The sequence below is a fragment of the Carettochelys insculpta genome, chromosome 21 (assembly GCF_033958435.1).
Source record: "Carettochelys insculpta isolate YL-2023 chromosome 21, ASM3395843v1, whole genome shotgun sequence".
NCBI lineage: Eukaryota > Metazoa > Chordata > Testudines > Carettochelyidae > Carettochelys > Carettochelys insculpta.
In genome coordinates, this window is record NC_134157.1 from 8,186,837 (window position 1) to 8,198,101 (window position 11,265).

Here is an 11,265-nt window from a genome sequence, read left to right on the forward strand (position 1 = left end):
TCTTATTAGCATATCCCTGTGAGATCTCATTTCCAGAAGATCGCCTTCTGGAAGCAAAGCTGCTGTGTAGATGGAGATACTTTGGAAGGACATGGGGGTCCTTCTTAAAAAAAAGCCCCCTTCCAGAAGACCCTTCTTCTGCAAACATTTGCTTTCATCTTTTTTAAGTCAGTGGGTCATAATTACAGTTAAGTTTGCATTTGAGTGCTGTCCTGAATGTACAGCTGGGTGCTTTCTAGACTCAAAGCCATTTCAGCCTGGAAGGTGATTCAATCTTGGTACATTTACCTTCTGCCAATACTTTAAACAAATTGCTCAAGCGCTTTGATTCCTTATTATCATATATATTAAACATACCAAAAATACTGAATAGTTTTAATGTAATTTTAAAGTTGTGAAATCCAATATTTAACAGTGACTTTAGTATGAATTTTGCTTTACTAGTAATTGAAAGCACTCAAAGGTTAATAGGACTAGAAGGTTATAATGTTTCCCTAGGCAAACAGCTCAGTAGTTTTCAGATTGGGTAGTTTTCATTGCAGGGTAAGAAAAGAAAAGAAAAGATCAAATATAAGTCCCAGTAAAAGAGAGCCCAGTGTGAGTGATGCATTCTGTAAAATGCACCTGTCTTGAACTCCATGTTGTAGATAGACTAGGAGTCCCATTTTACTCTTAAATGTTCAGAACATAAGAAACATTTCCAGACAGCAAGCTAGAGCCTTCCTACCTGACTCAGGGCCCCCTGGAACCCAATTATAATTATCAGGTTCATGTCAGGTCTGAAAAAACCACCCTTTCATGCATCTGACCAAGCAGGTCTTTGCCCATGAAAGCTAATGCTCCAAAATATATGTTAGTCTCTAAGGCTCCACAGGACTTTTTGTTGTTTTTGAAGATACAGACTAACGCAACTACCCCTCTGATGCTCAGGTTGTGTCATCTCTGATCTCCTGCACCCTGTGGGATCGGCATGGCAAAAGACAGTGCATGTGCCAACAAGTCACAGTGCCTCTCTCTACAACACACACAAAAATGAGGCAATGAAAAGGACCTGGGGATTACAGTCGATGAGAGGCTGGATATGAGTGAACCGTGTGCCCTTGTAGCCAAGAAGGAGAATAGTATATTAGGAGGAGCATTTCCAGCAGATGTTAAAAAGTGATTATTCCCCTTTATTTGGCACTGTGAGGCCACATCTGGAATATTGTGTCCAGTTCTGGGCCCTCCAATATGGAAAGAATGTGGAAGCATTGAAGAGGATCCAGCAGAGAGCAACCAAAATGATTAGGGATTTGGAGCACGTGACCTGCGAGGAGGGGCTGGGGGATTTGGGCTTATTTAGTTTGCAGAAGAGAAGACTGACAGGTGATTTGATATCAGGCTTCAACTTCTTGAAGTGGGGCTCTAAAGAGGATGGACAGAGGATGATCGCAGAACAAGGAACAATGGGGGAGGTGTAGGTTGGATATTAGGAAATACTCTTTCCCCAGGCAGGTGGTGAAGCACTGGAATGCGTTGCCTAGGGAGGTGGTGGAATCTCCATCCCTAGAGGTTTTTAAGTGCCAGGTCGTTGATGGGGGCATATTGCACAGCCAGGCCACAAGGTCCCAGCCGGTGGATAGGGCTCAAGACAGCACCCTGATAGTGGGGTCCAGCCAGTGAGCTGTGGATGCTGAAATCAGTTGGGGCATGGGGCCCTACAGACGTTGGACCCATGGCAACCATCTGGCCCTAAGGCTAAGTCTGACATGATGGATCCAGTTTGGGCATTAAAATTAGATCCCAGAGGACCTCTATGTCATGCATAATTATAAAAGACAATTCTTCTAAATTAAATGTGAGATTTCCCAGTACTCCAACCTCACTATGCTCAGAATATAATAATCCTACCAGTTATATACGATGGGAAGGCTTACTAAGATTTTACTAACCAGCTAGGCTATATTTCATTAGTAGTGATGGTTAGAGATGCATTTCAGGCACCTTTGCAGGAACCTCACAATTGCCAGAAAGAATTAGACCCTATGACTGTCCTGTCTCCCATAGCAGCCAGTACCAACTCCTTCAGATGAAAAAGAATGATGAATTTAATAGAGGCAGGATAATCTGCCATGCCCTACAGCTCACCCGTTTATAATCGTATCCCAATTATCTGTAATAGAAATTGGTTTAACAATGAAGCATGTTTATATCCATTCCAACATGTTTGTTGGCATTAAGTGTAACCCTGGATATTCTTGATACCGCAACAAATGTCCAATTCCTTTTTGAATCGTGCTGAATTCTCAGCTACAGTGATTTCCAGTCTAACTGTGAAATTGTGTTCCAAAGTGTTTCCTTTTGTGAAACGGCCTATTATCATGGATTTATAATCTCATTGCAAAAATGTTTTTCTTTCTTTTTTTGTCAGATGAAAGACTACCATAAACAAAGAACACTGGCTACAGAGTGGAAAAAGTTAAACAGACCACATCAAGGAAACTGGCTGGTTATGCAGAGGAAATGAACTCTGCATAAAGGAGTAATTTATCAAAAGAGTACAGCTTGTTCAGAGTTCAGTGCTTTGGAACATGTGCCTATTAGTGTTAGCAGCAATTTCTGAGAGCTGAACTTTTTTGAAAATCTGGCTTCTCCATGCATTGGGCAGGTTGCAAACACACTGAAAAAATAAGGAAATGGGGATATTTCTTTTTCTCTAATTGCTTTCAGGAGCACGAATCACAGGTACTTGTAGTGGCAGATGTAAAATTTATAGATGATGATGTGATTGTTAAGTTGATGAGCTCCATTTAATTTCTAGAATGTACTGAGTGCTGGCTAGGAGTTTGCAAGGACCCAAGTGGTAGCTAAGTGCTCAAGTCCCATGGAAATTCAGTAAGATTTGCATTCCTAAATCTCTTAAATGCCTTTGAAACTCCCAACCTCTCCTCCCAGCTCTGCCACTGATGCACTATATGACCTTGTGCAAGTCAGAGCCAGGGCAACGTTTTCAGAAGAGTCTGATACTGGCTATCTCTGTTTTAGGAGCACACCTTTGTACTGGCACCCAGAACCTAAGAGCATCCAGAGCAAGTGGCTACTTCTGACAACTCTTGACTTACCCTATCAGGGTCGTAGGTTCTCCTATGTAGAAAAACAAATGGGTCATAATATTTGCTAACCATATTTGTTGGTCATCTTGGTCAGATGCCATTGTAGCGTCAGAGTGTCTAAACATTATTTGAAAAGCCTAGAGAGCCTTCATGCAATTCTCATGAAGTCAGAAACTTTTTGCAAAGCCTGGTTTCTGGAGCTCAGGGTTGTGAACAGGTATCAGGAAAAAAAAAGTCAGCCACTCTCCCCCACAGATCCTATAGTGCTAAATGGGCTCCAGGCACAGAAAATGTCTCTAACATCTTGTACAAATGAAAAACAGTCTCAGCAAACCTGTTGCTGTAGAATTTTAGAAAATAAGAATTAAGGACTTGACCAATTTTAAATCAAGGGAGATTCCCATAGACTTCCTCAGACATTGGATCAAGCCTTGTATCTTGCAATTAATATTGTATTTTACATACTCATTTAATAAAAAGGAGTATTCTTTCATGCATTTTTAAATTACAACTACATAACCTTCTCCATTCACCCAATAATTAACATAAACCTTAGCCAAGCAGATAAAGGACATATTCTCAATCTTTCTGATTTCTCACCAGAGCCTGCCCAATCTGGAGAAAGCAAGTGTGTTGTTAATATGGCAATTTTGAACCTTGCTACAAATTAGCAAGTTCCCCAGTTGTACATGGTGAGGATATGATATGGTAATGTTACTACTGTAAGAGTAGTTTTGTGGATCATACATTGCACTGGCACTCAGGAGTCACGATTGCTACTGACTTTGTGTGAGCCTGGGTAAGCCACTTAGCATCCGATTTTCCAAGGGCGAGGAGAGGTGTCTGCAGCCAAAATAGTGAGAAGAGCCATTTTTTTCAAATTCAGTTGCAAAATCAATACTTCGGCAGCCACAATGCAAGTGAATGCAAGTGAATGCAAGACAGTCCTTAATAAATAATGTCAACCGTACTTTTTGTAACCCCTATTTAAAGAACGGTGCACACACAATGATTTGTACCAGTTACAACAATAAACTCCCGCATCTCCAGGCTTTACCTGCCTCAGCCCCCAAATCCGCCCCCTCAAGTTTAACCCCACATCCCCAGGATTAACATCTCTCAGCTCCAAACCACCTCCCCCATCTCCAGGTTTAACCCCTTCAGCCCCAAACCCACCTCCCCATCCCCAGGGTTAACCTGCCTCAACCGCCCTGCCCTAACCTGCCCACTAAAGCTGGATCTTACTTCCCCACCCACTGCTCTCCCTCTGCATGCACGCTGGGTCTCCCTGCCCTCGCTGCCCACACCAACTTCTCAGGCCTCAAAGCGACTGCAGTTTTCCCAGCTGGTCCCCCCATAGCAGCACCAGCACAGGACACACTGGGTTCCAGGGCTGGGTGGGGCAGTGGGCTGGGTCCTGGGGAGCTGAGCTTGCACTGCGGGACACAGCTCCAGGCTCTGGCAGCTATCAGTGGAAAGGGGGAGGGGCTGTAGCTGCGGAGCGAGAAGGAGCTGGGGGGCACCATGCTGCCCAGAAGGAGGCGCTGGTCCCACAAAGAGGAGAGCTGTGCTTGGGTCCCAAGAGGCCCCCCTGCCTCTTCCTCCTTCTCAGCAGGCTGCACAGCTCAAGCAGTGGCAGACTCACTGCACCTCCCCCCAGCTCTCCTGCCCAACATCCCTACATGCAGCAGGGGCAGCTCCCTGCCCTGTAATAATGGAACTAAATGGCATTGGTTTAATGGGCCAGATCCTGCCCACCACCCTGTGCAAAACCAAACAGGCCTCTTCATTCTGCTTTAGTGGGCAGGTTAGGGCAGGGCGGCTAAGGCGGGTTAACCCTGGGGTTGGGGAGGTGGGTTTGGGGCTGGAGGGGTTAAACCTGGAGATGGGGGAGGTGGTTTGGAGCTGAGAGGTGTGCTTTTGGTTACCAGGAGACAGAATACAGGTCAATGGTAGTTTAAAGGTAGTAAAGGAAACCACAGAGTACTTAGCTAACAAATTCCATCACAGTGTTATCAATTGACCAGCTACTCATATTTTCATCAGTCATTCAGATAAGACAAGGACAAACGCAGACAAGGACACAGTTATATTACATAAGACCAACGCCTATGCTGCAGCAACTTAGAAGGCGCAGCAGAGGTTGCAGGATGCAAGCGTTTGGAGGAGGCACCAGTCTTTGTGCACGTATCTAGAAGAGAAGCCGACACTGCAGAATTGCTTCAGATAGGTCCCTCAAAGAGAGATTTTCATTTTATGGGCATGGAATGCTTTGACAAATCCTTTGACATATACCCTGTGCTGGGTGGTAAAGTGACTGTCATTTCAGCTCATAGGACACAGTGCTTATGTTCCATCAGTGGTGCAGAGACTGGGTGTATTCTCATTGTAATTTGATGTACTAAGTTCTGTCTCCCAGTCCTGCAGTGATATGATCAGACAGGCAGGGCAACTCCTTCCATGAAGCCCAGCGTGACACCTGTTGGGGGTGGGTCTTCGAATTCTTCAGAGGCCCTGTGCAGCAGCATGACAATTCTGCATTCACCATAACTTCCTGCACATGCTGTAGAACAGGGATGAGTAATCTTTTTATGTCAGACCCCACTTGTCATCTGTGCAATTAGCAGGGCCTCCCCAACCTGTCTAATGTAATCCATAACAATGGACATTTCGGCAATGTTCATACAAAAAAAAATAAAACCCTTTCGGCACGCATAAGAAAATAAGAATGTCGAATGTAAAAACTTCGTTAATCGGCATATGAATGTGAATAGACTTAAATGAAACCAATAACAGATTTCAACATGTTTAATGAGATGGATGAGCCTGAGACCCAGCAGTCGATTGTGCTATGCCCTCCTTAGGAAATGCCACCCCTCCAAGGGGGACTGCACCCTATTTTGCTCACCCCTGCTTAGAAGATAGGCAGCAGGGAACTACCTACCCAGGGCTCTACTGACCCCCATTCTAGCACCTCTCATTGCAGTTCATCTGCTCTGCTTGTCTCACAGAGATGATTAGAAATGAGAAGATGCATATGATTGCCTGTTATGCTGACTGATATTTTCTTTGTTCACAGCCATCGATCTGTCTGTATCCACTTGATGTTCCTCTTTTAATACTACATATGGCTTGTTAGCCTGAGGTATAACCATGTTGCCCCAACCCAATCCCTGCACACACACGTCTCTAACCCCTGTTAGGGAGCGCTTTGAACATTAGGTAGCTGGCCCATAAAGGACAGCATGAAGGGCATGCAGAGCATTGAAATTCAAATGCTTCTGATGCTGGAGGTAGCAATCAAATGGTGATTCAGCTGCTCTGCTGCTAATTCAGTCATGCTGTGAGGCTTGGATGTTATTTTGCAGTGCGGCAGCTCTCACACAAACAAGATGATTTTGTGAGAAGTATCTCCAGGCTAGATGGCTTGAGCTAATTCCGCAGTGAAGATGCACCTCAGACTGTAAGCTCTTTGGGGCAAGGGTCATCTTTTTCTTCTGTTTTTGTATAGCACCTAGCACAATGGGACTTGGGTCTCTGACTAGGACTCTAATCATGGGAGACCTTGCCCACTGAACTTATCCAGAACTTCCCAGACTGGATACTTTTCATCCAGTTATTTGGGATCCAACCCCCCTCCCCCGCCTCAGTTTGAGTCCCAGCATCACCAATTGGGCATCTTTATTTAGCATGCAGCAAAGCTACACTGAATTGATCAGACTCAAGGTGGGTACCACACACCTGAACTTACATAGGAAAACCTTTTATAGACAATTAACAACCTATTACACCACATACTTTAGAACTGGCTTGGTTACTACTGAGGCACCAGTCCCGGTGCTTATTGACCTATTAATGATCTTATTTATCACAGCTGTTTGGTTTTCAGGCTAATGATCTGTTTAACTCCTCAACCAAAGAACTGGAAGAAACCTAGAGAGGTCATCAAATCTATTGTCTTCCAAGAAAATGATGCCTCCCTTAGTGTGTTACGTACCATGTCAGGTCAAGCCTCATCTGCAATTGGGCCTACAAAGTTACTCTACGCAGTTTCTCAAACTGAGGTCCCCAAGCCCCTGGGGTCCCCCAAGGGTGCTCCAGGGGGACTGCAGAACCCACTGGTGAGTTTCATTACTCCTTCCTTCAACTCCTCTGCCCTCCGCAGCACATCCTGCACACTAAAAGTCCAGGGCTGCAGCAGTGGCTAGCACAACCTTACAGGTTTAGGAGGGAGGAGGGGCGACTCGGCAGTTTTCCCATATGCTATCCCCACCATGAAAGGCGAAGAACTGGCCAGAGCATGCGCCTGTGGAAGCTATCTTATATAGAAGTCATTTCACGTTTCTGATTTCCGCATGTACACAACAGCTTGAACTTTTCCTGACCTATCTGGGAATGGCAGGGAGGATGGGCTCTATGGAATGTGTTAATGAACTGTTTGGAGCTGGCTCTTACTACCTGGTACCTGTTCCTCCTTACTGATGATAGTTTTCTCTCTGAAAATGACTTACCTTTCTCTAACTAATTGCCTCTGACATTGGACTTGTTAAGGGTATAAAATACTAGAGTTAGCCGCAATCAAGCAGCCATGCTGGACCTGGTTTCATTGGTGTCCAGTTTGGTTCATCTGTTGCCTTATTGGATTCAATAAAACTGTTAGTCACCTAAACACAGAGAAGTCTTTTGCTTTGACACGCCCCTCTTGTACCTCAGTCCCCTGCCACAGGCCATACCCTGCAGCTTGCACCCTTGCCTGCACCCAAACTCCCACCCTCCCTCTGAACCCTTGCCTCAGCCCTGAGGGTGGGGGAATGTGAGTGATGCAAAGAGGCAGTGTGGAGCAATTGGGGGTGGGGCCTCCAGGCATGGGGCAGCACAAGTTCTGAGTGGGGAAGAGCATGACTGCTGACAGGAATTCCAGGACCCAGGGCAGTACATCCAATGGGCCCCCTGCTCCCCTCCCTTGGATAGAACCACAAGCCACCCCCCACCCTGGGAAACCCCAAGTGCCACCCATCAATCACAAGACCCCCTGGTTGGTAGCAAGCCCATCCCCCACCTGCCTGGAGTTGCTCCCAATGTTCCCTGCACTCTCTGCCACCCCCCATTCAAACCTGCCCAGCTCTTTCTCCCCAGCAGTCTTATGCCCAGCTCGGCTCCTTCTCCCTTTGCTCCCCAGCCCAGCTCTGTCCCCCCAGACCCTCTGTGTCCAGCTTTGCCCTTTCTCCTCTCTGCCCCACCCCCACAACTCCCTGCCCAACTCTTCCCCTTCCCTGCTCTGTCCTCCTGAGCCCCCCTCACATGTTCCTGTGCCCAGCTCAGCCCCCTTCCCCCTCTGGTCCCCAGGCACCCCTACCCAACTCTGCCCCCCCTCGTGGTCCTGTGCCCAACTTGGCTCCTTCCCCTCTCTGCCCCCCCTTTGCCCCTCCCCCAGAGGTCCTGGTCTCCTTTCTCCCAGCCATCCCTGTCTACCTCTGCCCCCACACATCCCTCCCAGCTATTTTCCCTTCCCAGCCCAGTTCCTCAGCCCCTTGCAGCCCTCACTCCCTGCAGTTCCTTGCCCATCTCTGCCACAGAGCTTGGCTCCCTGCCATTCCCAGGCCAGCTCTCCCCTCCCTGCTCACTCACAAGATTACAGCCTCTGGGAACCCTTCCTGCCTTGCAGCTCCATTGATCCCAGCTCCAGCCCCCCCACCCCCTCCATCACATCATGCTGCTACAGTTGTGCTATTTAAAAGAACCCCGGCGGCGGCAGCCCTGAGCCCCCTTAAATGCACCAGGCCCCAACGCAATTGCCCCATTCCTTCCCCTTCATCTGTTGGTGGGCCTGATGGGGGAGCTTGGAATCCCCCAATTTTTTAAAGTCTAAAGGGGGATCATTGGGTTGCTAAAGCTGGAGAATCCCTGTTCTAATTGTGAGTTTAATCACGAGGAGTGTGGGTCTGTAAGATGTCACAATGTCCTGTAATAAAACATGTTGACATGAATACCAGTAAGAAAACCAGACAAGGGATAAATTAGTCCAAATTCAACATCAGAGGGATATAATTCATAGACTATCTTGAAATTATGCATGGTAAAACCAGATGATGTGGTACCAGGGAATAAAGAACCAAAATTGGTGTCTGATATTAGGCCTATTTAACTGTCAAAAGGGATGGAGTATTCTATCCAAAATGCCATTTAAGGAGATTTTGGAGCTAAGGAAAACAGAGAAAGGACAAATAGATGGAAAATGACATTGAGGCTGCGGGCAGCTACATCACCATCATGGCTGTCACTCCCCATCATCTTATGGAGTCCTGGACCTTCTTTGTCCTAATCCTGAGGGATGACCTAACCAACCCAGGACAGAGACATGGGTCCAGATGACATCAACACCCCTTCTGGCCAAACTCCAACTACCATGTGAGATTAAAGTCCAACAAGTGGAAGAATGAATTCATTTGAAAACTTTCTCCAAACCTAGAGCACCCAGAGGGCCAGCGCATAGTATAGAGAGTGTTTATCTGCTTGATGAACCTATCTGTAATCAGAGTGTAGCAATAAGGCAACTGAGTGTTATTTTGAAGCCCTTCCAAGTCAAAGGAAGTCTCTCCACTTATATCAATGGGTGTAGACCAAATACTAACATTTTATTGGTGTAAGACACAAGCAGGGTCCCGGTTTGCCTGTAGATAGGCCTCTCAGCTGCAGAAGAAACGTGGGTTCAAACTTGTTCATAAATAGAACTTAAGATGCTTCTGATATTTTTTCCTTCCTGTCCACTTGACACCATTTTCCATGCCTCATTACTCAAACCCACTTCCCTTTCTATCCTGCCAAGGTAGGCAACAGGAAGTTTATTTTAAACGTTCCTCAGTTCTCCTGTCAACTTCAAATCTGACGCAGGTTGTAACACCCACGTCATTCTTGGCTAGTTTGTCACCTTGGAAGTATATACCAGCATTTCCATGTAAGCACAATGGTCTTATCTCACTTATTTTTCTAGACATGTTCTAAATGGCTTATCAAAAAGGCCAGTGAAAGTGCAGAGAGGGAAATAATAAGCAAGAGGCTATGGAACTTCCATTCTATAAATGAACATGAAAATTCAATCTTTGTAAGGTCCATATAAATCTTTGTGTATGTTCCCTTACGATATGGTATTCATAACTCACAGAATAAAATAGCGTTCACCAGCATTTTAGAATGAGCATTTTTATCTGTAAGCGTTGGGACTTTTTGAAATACCATTATATTTGAAGTTTTGCTTTTTTGCCAAAAAAAAAGTCAAACAATTGCCTTGTTTATTTCTTTTTCAATTTTTGGTTGATTATTACTTTGTTTCCTTGTCCCTGCTTCCTCACTCTCCTCTATTAGTGACAAAAATGGGGGAAAATGTAGACAGAAAACAACAGTTAAAATGAAAAATTAAAAGGAAGTTGGTTTTGGTTTTGTTTTCCTTTTTTTTTCACCTCCCCAGCCCTCCACCTCTTCCAAGTTTGTTTTTAAGAATGTATGGAAAAAATTAAAAGTTGTTACTTCTCAAAACCTGCAGTGGAATGAAAATAAATGCATTCCGCCTCAGCACTTAACCACTTCTACTACCAAAGCTACGCCTGGAACATTGTGTTCATCATACTGTGGTGAGCGATGGAAGTTGTGGTGTATTGCCAGCTTCATCTCACCCTTGTCAGGCATGCTGCCAACTGGAAAAGTTCTTCACTAGTCCATCAAATGGTATACACTGAAAGGTCAATATTTGCCAATGGTATATGTGATTATATGGGTTTTTTTTGCTTATCATGGATACAAGCTGATCTCAGATACAAGTTTTCTACATATCCTTTTTTCAAAACTGGTGATATCATGAAAGGGAGTGCGGTTATCAATATCAAGTAAAACAGGGAATTCCCGGACTAGGCTGGAAAAGGGGGGTGGAGCACCAAAATATTTCTGAAACAATGTTTCCACTTTTATGGAAACCATTAGTACAAGGCAGACCAGAAAAGCTCTAAGACTGATACACCTGTACAACTGTGACAGAACCAGGTATAGTTTAATTGTCACCAACGTCTATAGAACGCCTTCCATTGCATAGCCGTATACAACCTCTGGACACAGCTCTGGGGAGAAGTGTGGCAAGAAAGGCACAAACCATATTGTACAATGAGGAAATGCAAATTGTGTC